A 26,047-nucleotide genomic window follows, 5' to 3' on the forward strand; every position below is an offset into this window, starting at 1 on the left:
ATTTCAAAGTCAAGTTGACCATCACAAACACATCCCACAGTCAAGATATTTTCCATATAAGCCTACATTTTAACAATCCCAGTGCCAGATTTCCAGTAGGATGGGTGTCACCTGGTCCTCTAGCATGTATACTAATAACAATTTGTGCTTGCTTTCAACAGCTTTTCAGGAAAGGATGCTCTTCATAAAGCCTTTAGAGTAATTTCTCCTATTTGCTTTCTCACTGTTTATTTCAGCAGAAATTATAACCCCTTTAATCCTGTCCATAGAATATAATACTCAACCTGCTCTAATGCTCAGTTCTGTATAGCTCTGTATAGCTCTGTAGCTTTGCGAAAATCAAACAAAACAAATCAATTTCAGCCTATAGTAATCACCCCATGCATGTATGTATGTATGTATGTCAGACTTTTAAACACAGTTTTCCAATATTTTTCTGAGATTTAAGGAGCAACTTCAATGGCTACAAATCCTCTCAGTAGAGAAATATTCCCTATAATATAACACAACCTCAGAAGAGTCAAAAATTGGACTGTGGGATTTTAGTTTATTTTTACTAAAAATTAATTTATAAATATCTATTTCTGAGGTTTGAATTTATGTCTGTTGATGATATTATAATAGGAACAAATGTCTATAGCATAAATATATACGTTAACCTTTTTTACAATGTATATGTCTCAAAGTAAACCAGTATTTCCCATGTATATATTAACAATTTTTATATGAAAATTATATAAAACTACCAGTTAAACTATTTTAGCAACCAGATTAAAAATGTCGATGAAAAACAAAATTCAAAAATTTATTTCATTCAGATTCAATATGTTGCCATAGATCGATACACAAATTAGTACTTGACTATACTGTACAAGAGGCAATGATTTTTATGTAAATGGTAAATGTTCACAAGAGTATTTTTTATTTGACCTCCTTTGCAATATAGACTTATTTGGGGGAATACTCAGAAACATAGAAAATTAGTAGCAACTTCTAACTTTGTAAGTCATTTCTTAGGCTTGACCCACACATTAGCTCACCCAGAAAGCCTGACAAAATTTTGTTAGCTATGTTGTCATGCCACAATTGTAACATTACCAAGTTAACATAAATGATAGAGGTTATATTTTCATTTTAAGGTTGATTAATTTAGCAAATATTTATTGCAAAACCACTAGACTTTTGTTAGGAGACTATTTTTAAAAGGATGAGGTTGTCCCCATCTTTGTAATTTTATTAATTTATATATATTCATTCAGTACAACTATTGCTTCAGCACCTCTATGTTTCAAGCAGTGGTTTGGATAGGTAGGGTCACCATGGTGAACCAAAAGGGAATAGTCCCACCCTTAGTGCTATTTAACACAAATGTGTATGAATCTTTTCACATAAAATACATGTGTCAAAATGAAGAGTACATGTATGTAAATAAATATGCCAAGAACGATGAAATTTCCCTAAGGTAACTCTAGAGTACTTCCATGTGGATGTTGTGGGTACAGAGGGGGTTAGTAATAGAACTACAAAACGGAGCCTGTTAGAATATATGTCCTTCAGGGGATGGACAGGGAGGATTCCATGACCCTTGACAATACTTCAGCCGTAGCACCCCCCTTGAATCTCTTTTACTTTGTGGAGGTGCACATGAGATTTCATTTGCAAAACTATTCTGCTGAAGGAACAACAACAACAAAATGCTTTGAAAATCACTGACTTAATTATTGTGCTTCATTTTATTCCTTAAACTTAATGAGAAACTACTTTAAAACTAGTACAAATCCTTTGATGTTCTCAGTGAACGAAAGTTTTAAACTGGCTTCTATTTAAAAATTGGATTGGAAATGATACTTTTCTCTAGTTGCGTTTTCGAGACACATCTCACTACATTAGAAATCCCCATTCATTTCTTGCATGCCTCTCACACCCGGCTCTAAGAAGACAACTGAGTCTTCTTTTCAGAGATGACATTCACGCATATAAAGATGAACGTGGGCCAGATGATTCTGCTCTCTTAACCAGAAGTGACTGAAACTGGGTCAATCACATTTTTTTCTCCTAGAAATTTGCAATTATGACTCACAACTTTTATCAATTTCTAAGTGCTTGGACAGAAAGACAAAACACTGCAACAGTCATCTTATGGCATAAACACAGAGAAATAGAGAAGCAGGTTTGCAGTTAAAAGCAAAAAAAAAAAAAGACAGAAACATACAGACAAATGCAGAAATGAGTGGCCATGAGGCTCTGGAGAAGAAGGGTCAACTTTATTTCCCAACATTGAGGTCTTGGACTCCCGTGCCTCGTGAGACACAGACGAAAAGTGAATTTCTGTTTCTTTCATCTAGAATTGCTAACACATCCACTCTCTATAGTTCCTCCAGTTTCTTGGTACCTTCACTGTCCCAGATTTTCTTTCCTTTTTGTTTTTACTCAAGTAGAGTAAGTCTAATCTCTAAAGTCTATAGGTACAAATAGGGCTTCATTAAAGGTAATAAGCTAAATTTGCAGGTGTTAGTTTCCGTCTACCTAGCTGTAAACATCTCCAGCTCCTGGGTCCCACCCTGAAAGGTGTCACAGGTGAGCTCACATACCGTCTTGTTATCTTCTCCCACTCTGATCCCTCTCTGGGATGCCTGCTGCCTTCACAATCACCTAAGGGTAAGGCTTCAAAGCCACAGCCAGCACCATGGTCAATGCTCAAGGAATGACAGCAATGTCTGTCTCTATAGTTGGATCTGTACTTGGTGTGCAATTTCACTCTTTCCATTCTCTGTTAAACCCACTTCCGTTAAACTTTCACCCACACTTTTGATGTTACTGCACAGATGGCTTTGGGATACAAACAAAGTCTACTCTCTTCTCACACAAATTGAGAACACTTTCTCAATTGCACATTTTAACTTAAAGTTATGAAGCTACCATTCAAAAAGACTGAAATCTCTTACTTATTTTATGCATATATAATAAATTCTAAACCTGAACAGAGTCTTCCCTAACACACAAATATCAATGCTAAAATTCTGAGTCTTAAACACTTTTATATGACATTCTAAATATTCTTGAGGCTGAAGGATGCACACCCATTAAGGAAGATACTTGCCATCCCAATGAACTGAGATTACTTTAACCAGGGATTTGGTGGAAAAAATGAATAGACAGGTGAATGAATAGGTATGTGTATGTCAAGGCATCATTTCTTGATATTAACAATCCAACAAATAACTGAGACACATAGCTACATGTTGCTGCATTCTTCAGCATCCTCAGTGAGCAAAGCTGCTGGTAAAATGTCCTCATTTTCTATACTGCACATTGTCTATGCCCATGTCTCCTAGTTATCTTACTTAATACAAATCCTTCAGCTTTCTCTCCCCGAGGCAAGGTCCATAGCACCATACTCACCAAATAAGAATGAATCACTTGCTCCTCTGTGCTACTGGAATATGTTGTTTATGTCAGCACATTCCACTTCGAGCAATGTATTTACTTGAGTTTATGAGATATTCCTCTCTGAACCATAAGCTTCTTAATTAAAGGGGCTTTTCCTTGCTTATCTTTTTACCCCAAAATGTGTCATGAAAACACATTCATTTAGTAGTAGCTTATAATATGCACACATATATTTGAATTATAATGCTTTTATGCTTAGTGTTTAATAAGCAAAAAACAAAAAAGGTCTATATGTGGATTCAGACTATTGATCAGAAATGAAGTGCAGAAGCTTGGAATAGTTAAAATGATGACCGTGAAATTTTGCATAGGCAAGTGGTCTCCAATAGAAGGGAAGCACAGTACAAGACTAAAAGCATGGTCACTAGATTGCTTGGTTATGAATCCTAACCCCTCTATTTACTAGCTGAGGGATCTACGTAAGGTACTTAACCTCTCTGTGAATCACTTTCTTATTCCATAAAAGGGACCTAATACAAGCCCCTAGTTCACTGGATGACTTGAGGATTTGAAGAGACAACACATGCAAAGCTTTCAGAGTAGTACTTAGAGAAGGCATGCCACCGCACAGAATACACCATAGATGATGACCTCTGTGGGCACTGAGAGTGAATGTTCTATAAATGCTATTGATTATTACTATTATATTAATACATATCTGTTCTCTCATCCTCTTTATTATGAAGTAAAATAAGTCTAAATTATTGAATGCAAAAGAGAATATGGGCAAAAAGAAATCTTATCCTAGAAAACAACATTCAAGGGCTCTTGACACCTATTTGTCTCATAAGTTTCCAGGAATCAGAAAATATCATAACAACAAAACAGTAACAAAAAAATGGTGAAAGAATTCACATATTTACTAGAAAGTCAATAGTGCATAATATATAGCTTTGGGTCCTCAAAACTTGTTTATTAAATAAATAAATAAATAAGATATAATTTTTCTAAAGACTTAATAAATACTAGAGCATGTAAATGTCTAATCTTTCGATAAAAAGTTTAGATTGTTTACATTCCTTTCATCCTTCTAGATTTTTCCCAGAAGTACTATATATTTTACTTGAAATACAAAGACTCAGAATAAGTTGACTCTAAGCAAACCTTAGGCAGTGATAAAACTAAATGAAGTAATGATTGAGGATGATTGAGGACAAGTAAGAATTAATGAATTAAGTGCCAGTTTATACATATGAAGGGCTGTTTCTTCAAATTTCCTCTAAAATTTAAGTTCACTATGGAAATTTTCAATATCCCATGTCACTCATGGCTTTTGAAAATCTAGATGCTCAAACTCCATGGCTTATTTGAAATGTAAACCTTCTATGATTCAAGAGGCCAGCATTCAGTTATCCCAATAATGGGTCAAATAGCCAAAGGAAATAAATATCTCTGGTTACATACAATGCTGCTTTAGTGGAGAAGAGCAACTTAGTTATGACACATGTATTACCGATTTTTACACGAATCCTAAGTCTTGGTCCTCATTCATTTAACACACATTTCTTTATGTTCTCCTAATGCAGATGATTACTTTTTGGAGCCAACCTAATTCTTAATAACAAAAGCTGCCAGTATTAAGGAAGGATGTTTCTAAATATGTACAACTTCTTCCTAGAATAGGAAAAAAAAAAAAAAAAAAAAAAAAAGGCAAGCAGGCCAAGCTTTGAATTCTGCATTCACCTGTTGAAGGACCTTAAGCTAATGATTAAATTTGTCTTAGTCTATTTCTTTATCTGTGAAAGGAGAAACACCACCACCCAGTGATAAGTGAGATAATTAATGCAATGCTTCATCTTCAATATAACATTAGCTGTTATAATTTCTTGAATGATCATTCCTGATTCAGAAAGTTTAGAGAAAAAAGCCACATGCAATACAGTTCTACGCATAGACGGGTAAGAAACATTTTCTCTTCCCTGATCCAGTCACCAATACCTGTTTAGTTAGGAGGATATCAGAGACACCCATGAAAATACCAGGTAACCCTTTGATCTCTGCTTCTGCTGAATTCTAGCTTCTATCCTTGGATATATGGTACTGACTGACTATCTTCTAGGTAACTCCCACCAGGGTGAAAAAAACATGCATAGAATCTCAGAGTTGGAAGAGTTTCAGAAGGAGATATAGGGTAGTTCCCTGCACTGAGGTGGGAGGACACGTAAATTATCTGAGGCGATGGCTATCTAGTCCTACTTTTGAAAATCTCTAAGGATTAAACTTCCCCATATTCCTTGGTTACCTGTTTCAGTGTTTAATCCCTTCTTTATACTTATGTCCATCTTTATGGCCAACTGAACTTTTTCTCTTGCTACAATTCAAAAGCATTTCCTTTTATTTGGTCTCCTGTGGAAGTAAAGAACATCTGTTCTGCATCTTCCCTATAATAACCTTTCAAATATTTGAAGACAGTTAAATCGCCCGTTCGTCTTCCCTTCTCCAATTTAAACAGTCCTGATCCCACTGAGCCCTCTCTTAGGAGCTAGTCCCCATTCCTTACATCACTTCTGCTGATCTTCGCTGGACCTTCTCCAGAGTCTCCATACTCTTGCCAAACTCCAAGACCAAAATCGAACACAGAAACAATGCCAAATAAAGCACAGAGATTACTTTTCACTTCTGTATCCCTCTCTTGATAAAACATTCCAAGTGAAGTGGTGTGCTTTCCCTTTTTTTCCAAAAATATAGTGCTCTTTCTAAGTCTTGCTTTGTACTCATGTATGTTATCATCTGGGATACTTTTGTCCAAGGCTCATATCAGATTTCAGGTGCTTCAAATAATTCCTGTCAATAATGATCAAATTTGGAAGTGCACTGCTTCAGAGCATTTTTCTACCGTCTGTAGAAGTTAAAACAGTAAAGCTGTGAAAACAAAATAAAAATCCACGAAATCCATGAAATAACCACCAATACATCTTGATGACATTTTAAAAACATGTCTTCTTCATGATATGTATGTAGAAATTCAATTTTGTCTAATTCAAGAATGATATAATCTAACAAACTTTGTAGGAGTGTTTTATGACCAAACAAAAGCAACAACAAATAAAAGGCTAAAATGTATGGGAAGCTTTATCAATACATTTGTAAAAATGGTGAGTCCCAGTACATTTTAAATCTATTTTGAATTCTATGATTTTAATTTGTACTCTATAATACTACACATTACATATTTTCTGACACCTGCATTAGTTTAAATACTTGAATGTTTTTATCTAGTGATACATTTCTGAGTGTTTTAGGGTTGCCAATAACTCAAATATTTTAATTTGACCTATTATAAATAATAATATTTGGAACCAGCTAAAATTTCTCATTTTTTTTCTTTTCCTGTTTACCTTCATGAAGATACCTAACAATGTACAAATTATCAGTTCACAAACAGGTTAAGTCAGAATTATATAGTTTCCTAACAAATATATTTATTAGATGTGTACATACACACACATATATATATACACACACACACATACACATATATATATATATATATATATTTTTTTTTTAGAAAGAGTCTCGCTTCAGGCGCCCGGGCTGGAGTGCCATGGTGCTATCTCAGCTCACTACAACCCTACTGCCTCCTGGACTTAAGCTATTCTCCCACCCCAGCCTCCCAAGTAGCTGGGACTACAAGCACACACCACCAATACCTGGCTAACTTTTCAAGATACCACTTAACCATTTTATTGCTTAGGAATGCAGAAACTCAAAGATATAAAAATAAAAATGTTACAATGATTTGGAAAAAAGACAGCAAAAGTTATGTTTTCATTCTAAAAATTCAATTTTTAAAAAAGCAAGTAATTTTCTTGCCCATTTCTCCCATTTACACCACAGCCCTTCTCGGTGTCCACCATTCTCATCCATTTCCTCAAATGGCAGTACATAACCTAGGGCATGTGTGGAGAAGAGGCCAGTATGCCCATGTCTGACTTACTCTGTGACTCCCAGTAATCTCATGCCCAAGTTAATTTCACATTCTGACTGTCAAAAGCACCTTAAATAAAACAAAAAGACAAATTAACAACTGGGAGAAACAACTTGAAATATAGATAACAAAAAGTATAAATAAAATGTTCCTCCAAATAAAAAGGAAAAGCACAAATAACAGAGTTTTAAAAAGGGCAAAGGACATGAACAGGCTTTTCACAAAAGAGAAACACGAATGATCAATAATCCAAGAAATGACCAAATGACTGAAAAATCTTCAATCCAACATATTTAGTGATAAATAAGAGCACAATGAGAAAGTACTTTTAAAATAGTTGAATGGCAAAAATAAACGAAATTAGGACAAGTACTAGGATGTAGAGTCAAAAGATATTTTATTAATTGATGTTAGGAGGGGAAATTGGTTTAGCTACTTTGAAAGTAAGGTTAACTATTCATATAATACTCTACAACTGATATATTCCAGTGTACGGCACATGCCCAGTAGAAACTATTGTGTACGTGCATTAAGGAACATGTACATGGCAGTACCGTTCACCGTGGAAAAACCTATAAGAAATCCAAATATCCATCAACAAGAAAATGTAAGACTCCATGGTAATACATTCAATAGAATGTTATACAGACAGCCAAACAAATAAACAATAGCAGCACACAATAATGTGAATGATTCTTAGTAATTAAATGTTACATGAAAAAGTAAGTCCCAAAGATTACATCTAGTACTATCATTTCTTTTTAAAGTCAAAACAACTAAAATTTAAAATATACTTTTAAGGAACACTTATAAATACAATAAATTTTATAAAAAGGAAAGTAAGAGGATAATGAACACAGAATTCACAATGTTGGTTAATTTGTGGAGGTAAAAATGGCCCCAGTTATTTTTAAAATGTGCTCAATTTTTCATGCACATTTCCCTGTATCTACACCTTTCGCAAGATAAATTTTCAAGTTATCTTAAAAAGAAGTGGAATCTATTTCTTCACCCTTTGCATCAGGGCTAGCCTTGTGACTTGCTTTGGTGAACAGACTCATACAGAAAGAATAGGGTTCCAGTTCTAATCCCAGGCCTTTCTCCATTAGATTCCTGCCTCTGCCAGAAGAACATCTCAGGCTAGCCAGCAAGAAGTTAGGAGGTCATATGGAGCAGATTTGAGTCATCCCAGCCAAAGCTATTCCAGAGCAGGCAGCCACAGCCAACTCACAAACTGATCACAGACTGCGGAATAAGCCCAGCCAAGATCATCTGAGCCAGTTCTACGGCAGCAGGACTGAGCCCAGCCAACCCATACACTTGTGAGCTGAATAAACGGTGGTTGTTCTAAGGCACAGAGTTTTGGGGTAGGTTTTAATGCAGCATTTTCATGACAGTAGATAACTGATACGCCTTGGGTTGAAGTAGTCAGGGCTATACTCTGCTTGTTTTTATTATTCTGTGTTCTACTGGATTTTTTTTTCAACCTATACTTTCATTCATTGACATTGCTTGAAAATTTTTATTTATTTTGTTTTATTCCATCTCAGTGATAACAGCAGTTAATTTAACCTCATTGCCCTACTATTGCTCATATCTTAAGAATATTAACCTAGAGTAATATAAAATTTTGCTATTTTGGTTTAAAAAACATGTAGATATGGTATTGCCCAGATTTTGGAAACATACAGAGCCCTGCCACTAACTGTTTGATTTTAGGTAAGTTGTTGCTTATCTTGTCTGTGCTTCATTACTATCACCTATGTGATGGAGATGAGCATACTTAACTTTCAAGGTTGTTGTGGGAGCCAAATAAGATGCTTATCCATAGCTTTGACACAATAGATAATCAACAAGTTGTATATTAATATTGTGAAAGGTTTCACTAGTATTGGACTTTGAAATTTTTTTTGACTTGATAGATGTAAATGATATCTAACATTAAGTTTGCACTAGGGGCCAGGCACGGTGGTTCATACCTGTAATCCCAGCACTTTGGGAGACTAAGTAAGGTGGGACAATCTCTTAAGCCCAGACGTTTGAGACCAGCCTGGGAAACAGAGTGAGAGCTCATCTTTACAAAAAGTAAACAAAATGATCTGGGTGTGGTGGCATGGGCCTATGGTCCCAGCAACTTTGGTGGCTGAGGTGGGAGGATTCCTTAGGGCCCACAGTGAGCCATGATTATATCACTGTGCTCTAGCTTGGGTGACAGAGTGAGCCTTGCCTCAAAAAATAAAAATTAAACTTAAAAAAAGTTTGTCTTAGGAATGGATACAGTATGAATCTGACACCCACTAAGAAATGTAAAACTTCAACCAACACCACATAGGCTCTGTTGAACTAGGCCTTTGACATTCTGAAGCAATGTATAAAGTCCATTACATACTCGTTTGACACTTTGGAAGCAAAATTTGTACAAGGTTTATTAAATAATCTGCCTGCTGACCATACCCTAATCAATATACTAACATTCTTATTTCTATCAAAAATCATTCCTCTTTGGTCTTGTGTGGGACATTAGGTTTTCTTGTTGTTCTGTTTTGGAGTTTTATTCAACCATGACATGATCTATCCTGAGGAGTAGGTACAGTAAAAATATAACCCATAATGCTATCATTTTCTATGCATTAATAATAACACTGTGTGAGTTGATATCATTAATAACTACTGTTAGGGCTATATCTAATAACTATATCAGAAACAGCTAACTTTTCAGGAGCTGAAAAGGGACTCTAAAATGAAGAAAACTCATGTACTCTTCAGAAAATTACACAATCTATTTCATCTAGTGAGTTTTAGAATCAACTTGTTTTATATTCACATTCCTTGTATAAATTGTATGCTGGTTGGGATATTTGAAGCACTGCTACTAATTTAGATATTTGCAGAAGGATATGCTTAAATACTAATATAGTAATAATACCAAAAAATATATTAGTATATGTACTAATATAAAAACCATAAGAAGTACTCCATTCTAAATGTGCAAATATGCACTTAATGTGTTTTTGCTCTTTTCCTTTTTTAAAATTACAAAATGAGAGAACATAAGCATTATACATGCAAAATACATTCTGAGATAAAGTCAATTATACATTTAAGTGACCCTAAAAGTTATTAATGAATATTTAAAGATTTAATGGGAAATGTATCATTATTACCATTTCATAAAGAGAAAATCAAAAGCATACAACATTCTTGCAAATTATATTTAAAATATCAAGAGAAAACAAAGCATTTAGTCATGACCTAGCACCACACAGTATTAGAGTTTTGTAATCCACATCTGGAGTCTTCTTAGGCTCATCTAAACACTGATTCTTGACACTACTACAGGTAAGACACGGCATCAGTCTACTTAGAAGAACAGAAGCCACACTGCTAAAAGGCTAGTGTCTGGTATTTTTTCCTGCAGAAGTTCTTGCAGCTCAGGTGCAAAGAAATGAGATCCATATTGGGCAGGTATAGAAACTGGCCATGTTCAAAGCCTCATGTCCCACAATTGTCCATACCTCCTACAACAACTCTAGTATAATTTCCAGGTTCTACTAAAAGACATTTGTTTGACAATATATTTCAGTATGTAACTGCTACTCCTCACACCCATCAGAATGGTTACTATTAAAATATCAGAAAATAAGAAGCATTGACTTGGATGCAGAGAAACTGGAACACTTGTGCGCTGTTGGTGGAAATGTCAAATGGTGCAGCTACTATGAAAAAAGTATGATGGTTCCTTAAAAAAAACTAAAACTAAAAATACTATGATACAGCAATCCCACTAACAGGCATATATCCAAAAGACTGAAAGCATGCTCTCAAAGAAATATTTGTACATCTATGTCCATAGTAGCATCATTCACAAAGACCAAAAGATAGAAGCAACCCAAGTGTCTATTAATAAATGAATGGATAAACAAAATGTAGTATATACACACAATGGAATATTATTCAGCCTCAAAAATGAAGGAAATTTTGGAAGATGCTACAACATGGACAATCCTTGAGGACATTAAGTAAAATAAGCCAGTCACAAAACAAGGCAATATTGTGTGATTCCACTTAGATGAGGTACCTAGAGTAGTCAGATTCATAGAAACAGAAAGTAGAATAAGGTTGCCAGGAACTGGAGAATAAGCAAATGAAGAGTTGTTGTCGGAACAACAACTTCTATGAGGGTATGGAGTTTTAGCTTTACAAGGTGAAAAGCTCCAGAGATAGGCACACAACAAGGTAAATATAATGAACACCACTGGACTCTGCACTAAAAACGGTTAAGATGGTAAATTTAATGTTACATGTGTACTTTATCACAAATAAAAAATAGAAATTGTATTGTGTGTGTATATATGTATATATAATATTATATACTTATATTGCTACAGTTGCTATATCACCATTGACCCAGCAATTTCACTTAGGAGCAATTTTCCTTATCACATAATTATACAATTGAAATAGGCTTTTAAAAGACATATGTAGGTGTAGGTTTTTGTAATGTAATTTTTTAAATCATGTATGTTCAAACTGCATAATTTAAATCATTTACTTCTTAGGCTAGGCCATGGGTATCATACACAGGACCCCATTGTCAATTCTGGCTAAACATTAGTGTTGCAAAATAAATGACAAATAATCTTACTGCTACCTTGTTCATATTACAAACAAAAACTGGCACTCTCAAGTCTTAAATCAAAAAGTGATTTATCTACTAGTAGTTGAAAACCTAATATTTAACAGGTGCTATGACTGATTCTGATAAGACAGAGGTGAGCAAAGAGAAAAGATATTTGCTCGTATGGAGCTTAAACGCAGTTAAGGAGAAAAACATTGCATATATTAATCAATCATTGCAAACAAAAATATATAAAGTAATGAGGCCTCAGAGAAAAATAAAATAGAGCAATGTTGTAGTATGTGACTGGGTGACTGGTTTAGATGAACAGTTGGGAGAACTGATTGAAAGGTGACATATGAACTAAGATCAGAATGACAAGAAGGAGCCAGCCATACACTGATGGAACTGACAGAAGAGCTTTTCAAGCAGAAAGAACAGCAAATACAAAGAGCCTGTGTTAGGAACAGTCTTCATGTTCACAGAGGAATTGAAATCAGAGCTAATAGTTTGTATTGGAAAAAAGGATGAACAAGATTCAAAACAGCAGAATCATTTTAAACTTAGGGATAACAGTCAGAATCCACAAATAAGTTATTTCCTATACTGTAGCTTCTTTGCTTTAAGATTATTTACTGAGCAACTATTTCTATTAAAAGGAAATGTTTTTCAGCACTTATATAAACAGATTTATTTATTGTTGTGAGCTTCTCCCAGGCTACTTAGAGTTAAAACACTTTGAAATCACAGAGAAAAATTTTAAGTTGGAGTTCCAGTTTTTTCTTAGGCTGAGAAAGTTTGTTATCACTGTCCAAATCCAAGGGCAAAAACGTTTTTGCTAACGTTGCAAATTCACTACTTAGAGAGAAAAGCTACCCAAACACACCTGCACCTTTTCAAAACTGATTTAATATTGTGTTAAATAAACATATTAAGGACCTGGATGTTTAGTCACCAAAAGCTCCATTGCCTGATCTCCTATTTAGAGTGAATTGAACAGGCTACTTAAATTCTGATAAAGACAAACCTGCATTTCATAACATCCTTTTCAAACCCAATATTGTCAGGTGGCACTCAGTGCTTATAATTTTACCTTAATATTGTTTGGTCATACGAATTCTATGACTGAGAATACATGGAATAATGTCTAAGCAAGAGGCTACAATCTGAAGATAGATTATACATCGCCCAATTTTGTTATATGAAACAAGAGAATATTGTTAGAAATCCAGAGCAGTTTGCTCTGATGTCGGAAAGCTAGAGTCTTCATCCTGCTTCTGCCTTTTATTGGTTGTACAAACTTGCATATAAACTCTGTGCACTCATGTATTAGTTTGTTTTCATGCTGCTGATAAAGACATACCCAAGACTGGGAAGAAAAGGAGGTTTAATTGGATTTACACTTTCACATGGCTTGGGAGGCCTCAGAATCATGGTGGGAGATGAAAGGCATTTCTTACATAGTGGTGGCAAGAGAAAATGAGAGACGCAAAAGCAGAAATCCCTGATAAACCCATCAGATCTCATGATACTTACTCACTATCATGAGAATAGCAAGGGAAAGACCAGCCTCCATGATTGAATTACCTCCCCATTAGGTTCTTCCCACAACACATGGGAATTCTGCGAGATGCAATTCAAGTTGAGATTCAGGTGGGGACACAGCCGAACCATATCATTCCACCCCTGCCTCCTCCAAATCTCATGTCCTCACATTTCAAAAAAAAAAAAAACCATGCCTTCCTAACAGTCCCCCAAAGTCTTAACTCAGTTCAGCATCAATCCAAAAGTCTACAGCCTAAAGTCTCATCTGAGACAAGGCAAGTCCTTTCTGCCTATGAGTCTGTAAAATCAAAAGCAAGCTAGTTACTTCCTAGATACAGTGGGGGTACAGGTATCAGGTAAACATTGCCATTCCAAATGGGATAAATTCGCCAAAACAAAGGGGTTACAGGGCCCATGCAAATCCAAAATCCAGCGGGGCAGTCAAATTTTAAAGGTCCAAAATGATCTCTTTTGACTCCAACTCTCACATCCAGGTCACAATGATTCAAGATGTGGGTTTTCATGGTCTTGGCCGTTCTGCCCTTGTGGCTTTGCAGGGTACAGCCTCCTTCCTGACTGTTTTCATGAGCTGTCATTGAGTGTCTATTGCTTTTTCAGGTACACAGTGCAAGCTATCTGCAGATCTACCATTCTGGGATCTGGAGATGGTGGCCCTCTTTTCACAGCTCCACTAGGCAGTGACCCAGTAGGGACTCTGTGTGGGGGCTCTGATCCCACATTTCCTTTCCACACTGCCCTAGCAGAGGTTCTCCATGAAGGCCCTGCCCCTGCAGCAAACTTCTGCCTGGGCATTCAGGCATTTTCATACATCTTCTGAAATCCAGGCAGAGGTCCCCAAACCTCAGTTCTTGACTTCTGTGTACCCACAGGCTCAACACCATGTGCAAGCTGCCAAGACTTGGGGCTTCCACCCTCTGAAGCCACAGTCCAAGCTGTACATTGTCCCCTTTCAGCTATGGCTGGAGCAGCTGCGGCACAGGATACCAAGAACACTGGGCCCAGCCCACTAAACCATTTTTACCTCCTGGACCTCTGGGCCTGTTATGGGAGAGGCTGCTGTGAGGGTCTCTGGCATGGACTGGAGACATTTTCCCCATGGTGTTGGGAATTAACATTAGGCTCCTTGCCACTTATGCAAATTTCTGCAGCCAGCTTGAATTTCTCCCCAGAAAATGGGGTTTTCTTTTCCATTGCATAGTCAGGCTACAAATGTTCCAAACTTCTCTGCTCTGCTTCCTTTATAAAACTGAATGCCTTTTATAGTACCCAAGTCACCTCTTGAATGCTTTGATGTTTAGAAATTTCTTCCAAGAGATACCCTAAATCATCTCTCTCAAGTTCAAAGTTCCACAAATCTCTAGGGCAGAGGCAAAATGCCACCAGTCTCTTTGCTAAAACATAACAAGAGTCACTTTACTCCAGTTCTCAACAAGTTGCTCATCTCTGTCTAAGACTATCTCAGCCTGGACCTTATTGTCTATATCACTGTCAGCATTTTGGGCAAAGCCATTCAACAAGTCTCTAGGAAGTTCCAAACTTTTCCACATTTTCCTGACTTTTTCTGAGCCCTCCAAACTGTTCCAACCTCTGCCTGTTACCCAGTTCAAAAGTCAGTTCTATATTTTCAGGTATCTTTTCAGCAATGGCCAACTTGACTGGTACCAATTTACTGTATTAGTTTATTTTCATGCTGTTGATAAAGACATACCTGGGACTGGGAAGAAAAAAGAGGTTTAATTGGACTGACAGTTCCATTGGGGAGGCCTCAGAATCATGGTGGGAGGTGAAAGGCCCTTCATACACGGTGGCAGCAAGAGAAAATGAGGAAGAAGCAAAAACAGAAACCCCTGATAAACACATCAGATCTCATGACATTTATTCACTATCACAAGAATAGCAAGGAAAAACAAGCCCCCATGATTCAACTGCCTCCCTTGGGTTCCTCCCACAACAGTGGGAATTCTGGGAGATACAATTCAAGCTGAGATTTGGGTGGGGACACAACTAAGCCATATCAACTCAGTTTCCCCATTTCTGAAATGGAGAAAATTTCATGTCTATCAAGATGGTTGTAAGCATTAAACAAGATAAAACATGTAAACTCCTCCCCAGTGACTGACACACATCAGCAAATGATAGTTAAAATACTACTACTATTATATCATATACAAAATACACTCAGTCAACTATCAAACTATTCACTTCCATGAAACTTTATATATCTAGTTGCATCTATATCAACATATAGATGTAAAGAGACAGACAATATATAAAGTAAGTAAAACACACATTTAAAAAGTCATAACATTGCAAGTTGGCAAAAATCCAACAAATAGAGGAATTAAATTTTAATTTTAAAAGTCTACTATTTCTATAATGTTAATTACTTTTGAGAAGGTAATATATATTCTTTTAACCTCTTACACCAAAAAATGCCTCTGGTTTAGAATGTGTAAGTTATGCCAAATCAAGAAATAAGTCCACATCTGAAAACTGTCTCAACATTTAAATTTTAAAAAGAAATCAAACTATGTAGCTCACTTATAATCACCTTGATTAGAATAAATCTACTACCAGGTTAATGTACACTAAAAAGAATTCATTGCATATTCCCCATCCTTAATAGTAATAACAATGCTAATAAAATGCACTGTACAAATGTTTAGAACTCAATAACTGAATATTATAAATATAAAATGTACATATTACACATATTATCTCAGTGATTGTTTATAAAAATATGATTGAGGCAAACATGGGTGTTTGCTCTTACGGTGTACTGAGCCGGCTCATTAAAAAAAGGGAACAAATTCTGTTTATGCATCTCCTGACATTTCTTCCTATTATTTATTGAGTGCTGGAAATGAACATCTCTAACTCTAAAAGGGGTAAAGGATCACTGTAGTGAGTTTTTATCACCCTTCCCTTAGACCAAATACACGGTTATATTTTAAATAATTTTCCAATTAAACAGAAATAAAAACAAACACAAAAAATAATGTATCAACTAAGCAAATTAATTGAGAATGCTGACAAACTTGGCAGTGATACATAGTGCAATGGAAGACATCTATTGCTCTGTTTACTTATTTTCTCTCAGTAGTGGCTTTAAATATATTAAAAGGCAGAGCAGAGTAAAAGAAAGGAGAGAAAGACATTCTGTGTGTGTTTGTGTGTGTGTGCAGAAAATAAACCATTTTTTAGGTTTTCTAGGCCTAGTCAATTATTTTCTGTTAAATTATAATTAATGCAGTCACCAGTAACTGAAGGATAATTACATTGTGAAGAATGTTTACTACTATACTTATAAATGATTGATTCAATGAATTTACTAAAAATAAGCAGTTTCATGGGCTTGAATTTAGTTTTAATACTTCAGTCCAAATTGTTAAAAATAGCAAGAAGCTAACTGCCAGAGGTTTATTTACATCATACCATTTTTAAATCAGATATTTCATCTAATAACTTGTAATAATCAAGTTAGGACTCATTAAACACAATCTTTATGCTTCTTCCTTAAACTTTGATCTTTAGACAATGTTTTAAAATACTTTTATAATAAAAACTCTCAACAAGTTTGGTATAGAAGAAATGTACCTCAAATACAGCTGCATCACATCCTATGGTGAAAAGCTTTCCTCTAATATCAGGAATAAGAAAAGGATGACCACTCTTGCCACTTCTATTCAATATACTTCTGGAAGCTTTAGTCACAGCAATTAGGCAAGAACAAGTAATAACAAAAATTTAAAAAGACATTCAATCAGAAAATAAAAAGTAGAGCTGTCTCTCCTTGCAGGTGACATTTTCTTAAAAACTCTACCAAAAAATATTAGAACTAATAAATTTAGTACATTTTCAGGATACCAAATTCACATAGAAAAATCAATTATGTTTGTACACTCTAACAACAAACTATCCAAAAAAAAGAAATTAAGGAAATGATCCCATTTACAATAGCATGAAAATAAAATACACAGAAATAACCAATGAGATAAAATATTAGTATCTATATATTAAAAACTATACAACTGATGAAAACATTTGAGAACACAAATAAAAAGATATCACATGTTTATGAATTGGAAGAATTAATATTGTCAAAAATATGCATATTTTCCAACTTGATCCACAAATCCAATACAATCTTTCTCAAAATTCCAATGGAATTTTCACAGAAACAGAAAAAAAAAAAATCAAAAACATCGCAAAGTTTGTAAGGTATCACAAAAGACCCCAAATAGCCAAAGGAATCTTGAGCAAAAAGAACAAAGCTGGAGGTATCACATCACCTGATTTCAAAATATGCTACAAAACAATAGCCATCAAAATATCATGATACCAGCATAAAAACAGACATATAAACCAATGAACCAGAACAGAAAGCCCAGAAATAAATGCACGTATTTATGGTCAATTGATCCTTGCAGAAAGTGCCAAGAACACACATTGGGGAAAAGACATTCTCTTCAAAAAATGTTGTTTGGAAAACTGATTCTCTGAGTGTGGAAGAATGAAATTAGACCCTTATATCACCCTATATATGTAAAAACCAACTCAAAATAGATTAATAACTTATACATAACAAACTGAAACTGCAAAAATACTAGAGAAAAACAGGTAAAAAGCTTCTTGATATTGAAGGAAGCAATAAATTCTTAGACATGTCCCCAAAAGCACAGACAACAAAAACAAAAATAGACAAATGGGACTGCATCAAATTTTAAAAAAAAAAAAAAACACTCTGTACAGCCAAGGAACAACCTACAGAATGAGAGAAAAAAATATACAAACCATACATCTGAAAAAGAGTTAAGATCCAAAATGTATAAGGAATTCACTCAATCACAAGGAAACAAATAACCCTATTAGAAAATAGTCAAAGGATCTGAATGGATATTTTTCAAAAGAAGACATGTGTATTAGTCCCTTCTCACACTGCTATAAAGAAGTACCAGAGACTGGGTAATATATAAAGGGCAGAGGTTTCATTGACTCATAATTCCACATGCTTGGGGAGGCCTCAGGAAACTTACAATCATGCAGGAAGGTGAAGAAGAAGCAAGAACCTTCTTCACAAGACAACAGGAAAGAGAGCGTGTCAAGGAGGAACTATCAAACATTTATGAAACCATCAGATCTCATGAGAACTCACTCACTATCAGGAGAACAGAATGGAGGAAGCCACCCCCATGATCCAGTCACCTTCCACCAAGTCTCTCTCTCGACACGTGAGGATTATGGGGATTACAATTTGAGATGAGATTTGGGTGGGGACACAGAGCCAAACCATATCAACATATAAATGGTCAAGAGGTATAGTCATGCGTTACTTAATAACAGGAATACATTCTGAGAAATGTCTTTAGGTGATTTTGTAGTTGTTTGAACATCATAGAGTGTACTTACACAAACCCAGATAGTATAGCCCACCACACACTTAAACTATATGGTATAGTCTATTGCCCCTAGGCTAAAAACATGTACAGCATGTTACTGTACTGAATACTGCAGACAATTGAACACAATAATAAGTATTTGTGTTTCTAAACATATAAAAGGTACTGTAAAAATGTATAAAAAATGAAAAATGATATACATATATAGGGTACTTATCATGAATGGTGGTTGCAGGACTGGAAGTTGCTTTCAGTGAGTCAGTGAGTCAGTGGTGAGTGAATGTGAAGGCCTAAGGTGTTACTGTACTGTATACTTTATCAACACGGCACTAGGCTACACTAAAGTTATACAAAATTGTTATTCTTTCTTAAATAATAAATTAACCTTAGTTTACTGTAACTTTTTACTTTATAAACTTCTAAAATTTTTTGCTTTTTTGTCTCTTTTGTAATACATTTAGCTTAAAACAGAGAAACACTGTACAATTGCATAAAATATTTTCCTTTTTAATATCCTGATTCTATAAGCATTTTTCTATTTTTAAAATTTGTATTTTCTTTTTTGCTTTTAAAACATTTTTGTTAAAAAACTAAGACATAAACACACGCATTAGCGTAAGCCTACACAGGGTCAGGATCATCAATATCACTGTCTTCTCTCTCCATGTCTTATCCCACTGGAACATCTTCAGGGGTAGTAACAGCCATAGAGCTGTCATCTCCTATGATAACAATGCCTTCTTCTGGAATACTTCCTGAAGGACCTGCCTGAGGCTGTTTTACAGTTAATTTTTTTTTAAATAAGTAGAAGGAGTGCACTCTAAAATAATGATAAATAGTGTAGTAAATATATAAACCAGTAAAATAATCATTTGTTAATATTATCAAGTAGTATGTACTATACACAATTATATATGCTACACTTTTTTTCATTTTTGAGATAGGGTCTGTATTAGTCCATTCTCACACTGCTAATAAAGACATACCCAAGACTGGATAATTTAGAAAAGGAAGAAGTTTAATGGACTCATAGTTCAGCATGGCTGGGAAGGCCTCAGGTAACTTACAATCATGGCAAAAGGGGAAGCAAACACGTCCTTCTTCACATGACGGCAGCAAGGAGAAGTGTCAAGTGAAGGCAGGGAAAAGCCCCTTAATACAGCCATCAAATCTTGTGAGAACTCACTCACTATCACAAGGACAGCATGGAGGAACCACTCCCTTGATCTAATCACCTTCCCCAAGATCCCACCCCAACACACGGGGATTACAATTCAAATTACAATTCAAATTGAGGTTTGGGTGCGGACACAGCCGAACTGTATTATTCTGCCCCTGGCCCCTCCCAAATCTCATGTCCTCACATTTCAAAACACAATCATGCCCTTCCAACAGTCCCCCAAAGTCTTAACTCACTCTAGCATTAACCCAAAAGTCCAAGCCCAAAGTCTTATCTGAGACAAGGCAAGTCCCTTCCACCTATGAGCCTGCCTGTAAAATCAATAGCAAGTTAGTTACTTCTTAGATACAAGGCAGGTAAAGGCATTGAGTAAACACACCCATTCCAAATGGAAGAAATTGGCCAAAATGAAAGGGCGACAGGCCAAAGAAAGGCCTATAAGGTCGAAAAGGGCTAAGTTAAATCCAATAAGGAAGTCATATTTTAAAGTTCCAAAATGACCTCCTTTGACTCCATGTCTCAAATCCAGGTCACAAAGTCCAAAATGATCTCCTTTGACTCCATGTCACACTGATGCAACAGGTGTGCTCCCATGGCCTTGGGTAGCTCCACTCCTGTGACTTTTTGGGGTACACACCCTCTCCCAGCTTTCTACACTGACTGGCATTGAGTGTCTGTCTGTGGCATTCCCACCATGCCTGGCCAATTTTGTAATTTTTGTAGAGATGGGGGACTCACTATATTGCCCAGGCTGGTCTCAAATTCCTGGGATCAAGCAATACTCCCATCTTAACCTACCAAAGTGCTAGGATTAAAAGCATGAGCCACCACACCCAGCATCTGTGACATACTTTTATATGACTGGCAGCACAGTAGTTTGTTTATACCAGCATCACTACAAACATGAGTAATGCACTGCATTATGACATCACTAGGAAATAAGAATTTTTCAGGTTCATTATAGTCATATGGGACCACCTTGCATCAGTCTGTCATTGACCAAAATGTTGTTACACAGTGTGTGATTGTCATGAAAAAGTGCTCGACATCACTAGTCATCAGGGAAAGCAAATCAGAACCACAGTGAGATAACACTTCACACCTGTTAGAATGACTATTTTCAAAAAGACAAAAGATAACAAGCTTTGGCAAGTATGTGGAGAAAAGGGAATCCTTGCATACTATTGGTAGGAATACAACTTGGTATAGTCATTATGCAAAACATATATAATAATATATATATATTAGAGAGGGAGAGAGAGAGAGAGAGAGAGAGGAGGGAATTACTCAGCCTTTAAAATGAAGAAAATCCTATGATCTGCAACATCACTATGAACCTGGAGGACATTATGTCAAGAGAAATAAGCCAGGCACAGAAAGACAAATACTGTGTGATCTCACTTATATGTGGAATATAAAAAGTAAAACTCATAAAAGCAGAGAACAGATGGTTGCCAGGGGGTTGGGGGGTAGGGGAAATTGGGAGATGTCAGTCAAAGGGTATACAGTTTCAGTAATCTAGAATGAGTAAGTTCTGGAGATACAATGTATGGAATAGCAACTAGAGTTAATAACACCGTATTGCATACTTGAAATTTGCTAAGACCTTAAATATTCTCATCACAAAATAAAGGTATTGTGATGGAAATGTTAACAAGCTTGATTATAATAATCATTTCCTAATGTATATGTATTTCAAAACATCACATTGCATACCATAAATATGTATAATTGTTGTCAATTATACCTCAATAAATCTATGTTAATAAATCTGGATAAATCACTCTGGTTGTCAATTATTAAACTGTAAACCACCACGGGCTCTGGAGACACTATGCTTCAATTTCAATTCCAGCTCTACTACATGTTAATTGAAAGACTTTAGGCACTTTCTTAACCTTCTGTGCCTCAATTTCAACATCCATGAAATGTGTTTAAAGAATTAAATAAGTAAATGCTTATAAAAGGATTTTAGTACTGCCTGAATATTTGAATGTGCTCAATAAGGTTAGTTATTTTTATTATCAGTTAAGCAATATAGGCACAAAGTAACACCTCTAATGAACTCAGCCAATGTGGTATCAGAATATGAGTCATTCAGTTATTTTGTTTTCTCGGTGACAGAATCAAGCCTTTGTCCTCAAATAAACATTTCAGCTAAAGAGTTATCACTCTACTTATCCCTGTTGCCCTGATGCAACTAAAACAAAATATATTCAATTTGTTATTCACTCCGCAAATGCCATTCAATTTCTGCTCTGGTCTTTGGTCACTCTAAGCACAGGTCTCTTGCTTGGACTACAATGTTCAACAGCTGGGAATTGCCTTAATTTTTAGTTTCCCAGGTGTAGGATCAGAACTATGATAATGGAGTGTGTTTTAATAAATCCTTAGACTCTTAAAATGGGACTTATGAAAGACTAACTCAAACCCGGAGATGGAATAAGTTGGGTTATAGGGTGATCAGAAAGTGAAGCTCTAAAGAGAAAAAATTGAATGATTAACAGATAATACTGGGTAGAAAATCCAAAAGACAATCCAGATAAATTATTATCTAACCCAAGCCAGCAGTGAATAATAAAGATAATAAATGATCCAGTTGAGCTTATCCCAGGCATAAAAGGAGGATTTCATGTTAGAAATTTCTTAAATGTCTTTCAACATTTGATAAAGAAGAAATGGTAAGATCATCTGTCTTATTAAAGAGCATATAAAAAGAAACTTTCCATGTTAAACACACACAAATACATGTTTGTCATTTCAACCTTCACATCCCTGGACCAGCCTATGCCCTAGGGCCCCCGACCTGTGTAGAGCAGCCTGAACATACATTCTGTGCCCAGCTACCTCACCCAGCCTCCACCCCCTCCTCTGCCTCCTCCACCACTGCCCCCACCGCCACCACCTCAGCCCTGGATACCTCCACCCCAGGGCCTGGGCCCCCCTGCACATCCCAATCCTGGTAGGAATGGTGCAGTGAAGGTGTACAGTGCTACTGCACCTGTAGCTGGGAGTGGAACGGTGGAGATCCAGGTGCTGGGGATGCAGACCTACCCACTCCTGGAGGTGCCAAACCAGTGTGTGGAGGCTCCAGTATACCCCACCCCTGCAGCGTACAGCCCTGGCAAACAGGGATTCAAACCCAAAGGACCAAACCCTGCCGCCCCATGACCAGCACCACCGGGGGCACTGTGGTCACCTTTGACTCTCCACCAACACTGAAGACCCCATGGGCTAAAGGTGCCAGGGTACTCCCGGAAGCTGCAGGGAAGCCAAAGTCTCAGAAACTCAAATGCCCATACTGTGACAAGTCATTCATCAAAAACTTCGACCTGTAGCAGCACATCTGAAGCCACACCCATGAGACGCCCTTCCAATGAATTGCATGTGGCCCTGCCTTTGCCCAGAAGTCTAATGTTAGGAAACACAGGCAGACCCACAAGGTATGGCCTCCAGGACACAGTGGCGGCACCATGTCTGGAAACTCTGTGACCCTACAGGTCTTGGCCCTGAACCTCAGTAGGCAGGAGGATGAGGAAAATACAGGGTTGGGCCAGCCCCTGCGGAGCGCGCCACAGCCCCAGGCCTTGCCCACAGCCGGCAAGGACGAGGGGGCCAAGCCGGAACCCAAGCATGTAGTCCTCACCTACAGCTCCTACTTGTGCCAGTTCTGCCCCAGCAAGTTCAGCACCTATTTCCAGCTCAAGTCTCACATGACCCAGCATAGGAACAAGCAGGTGTACAAGTATGTGGTGGTCAAAAGCTGTTTCCCAAAGTTCAACACATTTCTGGAGCACATCAAGAGCCACCAGGAGGAGCTGAGTTACCCCTGCCACCTCTGCGGCAAGGACTTCCCCTCGTTGTACCACCTGGGCGTGCACCAGTACTCCCACAGCCTCCTGCCACAGCACAGCCCCAAGAGGGACAGTGCCATTGACAAGTGTGTCAAATGTATCATCAAATACCCACCACAGAGGCCCTGGAGCATCACCTGCAGACCGCCACCCACAACTTCCCCTGCCTACACTGTGAGAAGGTGTTTCCTTGTGAACGCTACCTGCGGCGTCATCTGCTCACCCACAGCAGCGGGGCAGGTTCAAGTGCCAGGTGTGGAAGAAGTCCTCCCGGCAGGAGCATTACCTCAGACTACGCTCACATCCACTCAGGCAAGAAGCCCTACAAATGCTCAGTGTGCGAGTCTGCATTCAACTGCAAGGACAAACTGAAGAGACACATGTTGATCGACCAGCCTTTCAAGAAATGCAAATACCCTTTATCGACGCACACAGGCTGCGGTAAGGAGTTCAACCGGCCGGACTAGCTGAAGGCCCACATCCTCTCCCACTCCGGCATGAAGCTCCACAAATGTGCCCTGTGCAGCAAGTCCTTCAGCCGCTGTGCCCACCTCTCCGAGCACCAGCACGCCCACACGAGCAACTACAAGTTCCGCTGGGCTGGCTGCGCCAAGGACTTTTTGCTCCATAAATACCTCAAAAATCGCCGCTGTCGTCTCAGCCACCAAAAGGACAAAGACCTGCAAACCCGGCGCCCCACCCGCCCCCCAGAGAAGGGCAGCCCCACGCAGTGGCGGCAGTGGTGGGCGCAAGGTGGTGACCCCCTTGCCTGACCCGCTGGGGCTGGAGGAGCTGAAGGACGCAAGGGCTGGCCTGGTGCCCGAGGCGGTCCCAGGCAAGCCGCCCTTTGCAGAGCCGGACGCAGTGCTGTCCATTGTCGTGGGTGGTGTGGTGGGTGCGGAACCTGAGCTGGTGGTACCTGGACACGCTCAGGGGCTGGGCTCCAACCTGGCTCTGGCGGAGCTGCAGGCCGGGACCAAGGGCCCATGTGCCATGCTCGCTGTGCCCGTCTATATCCAGGCCTCAGAGTGACGGACCTGGGGTGTCCATTTCCGGGGCAGGCCTGATGCTCATGTTTGGGTCCAGGTTCCCTGGGGGCAGACTGGAGATCCTTCCCGGTGGAAGCGAGCCATCGAGTCACTGGCAGAAATCCTTCTGAATGTCATTCATAAACCTTGGCCCATGGCCGCCTTCCTGTGTCCCCTCTCCTGCTGGAAAGCCCTGCAACATTCTGGGGTCAGGGGGCAGGGCCGCCCACAGTTCCTGGGCAGAGCCATGGCAACAGAGAAATGGCTGAAGCCTCAGCAGCCCAGCATCCTGCTGGTCTAGGCTGGTAGTTGGGCCCCCTGGAAGAGAAGACAGGGCAGTCCTGCCCACTCTGCCTCCAGGCTGCCCCTGGGTGGGCTCCAGTCAGCTGCTCTTCAGGAGGCCTGCCATAAACTCTTTGGAGTTTATCTGTTGAATCTTTTCAGACAGTTCTCCACAGCGTCCTCCAACAGCTCTGTGATGTAGGCTTTTAGGAGGCACTCAAGTGTCACAGCTAGCTATGAGACAGATCTGGCTTCAAATCCAAGAGTTGTCAAGCATTTGCTGTGTGACTTTGGGCAAGTCACTTCACCTCTCTGAGCCCCGTGTTCCTTATCTGTACCATGGGGCTTACAATACTACTACCTCATAGGGTTGTCCTGGGATCCAGTTTGATGAAATATGCCAGGGGCTTACTCAATAAATGTTGTCGAAAGAGAGAGAGAGAGAGAGAGAGAGAGAGAGAGAGAGAGAGAGAGAGAGAGAAAGAATATGTGTAATTCATATTTCTGTATAAATGTAATCACAATTTTTTTCTAGAAAAGCACATGTTTAACTAAATGTATGAAAACAATAAAACAAAAGAAAATAAATATTCTGGAGTAGTTGTATGTGGATAAAAAGAAATGTCATTGGAAATGGAGATGAAAATGGTTGCCAGAGATTGGAGAGGGATGGGGAATGAGATATTGGTCAAGGATACAAAGTTTCAGTCACACAGAAGGAATAAGTTCTCAAGATGTATGG

The 26,047-nt window shown here is 37.9% G+C and overlaps 1 protein-coding gene and 1 pseudogene across 3 annotated transcripts in view; one reads left to right on the forward strand and one right to left on the reverse strand.

The window, feature by feature from the left end:
* CFAP299 (cilia and flagella associated protein 299) overlaps nt 1-26,047 on the reverse strand; it is a 442,080-nt gene that overhangs the window by 369,373 nt on the left and 46,660 nt on the right. The window lies entirely within an intron of this gene.
* Nucleotides 22,890-25,027, forward strand: LOC102144554 (zinc finger protein 341 pseudogene; annotated as a pseudogene).

Source organism: Macaca fascicularis, chromosome 5 (genome assembly GCF_037993035.2).
Source record: "Macaca fascicularis isolate 582-1 chromosome 5, T2T-MFA8v1.1".
In the NCBI taxonomy this organism is placed as follows: Eukaryota; Metazoa; Chordata; class Mammalia; order Primates; family Cercopithecidae; genus Macaca; species Macaca fascicularis.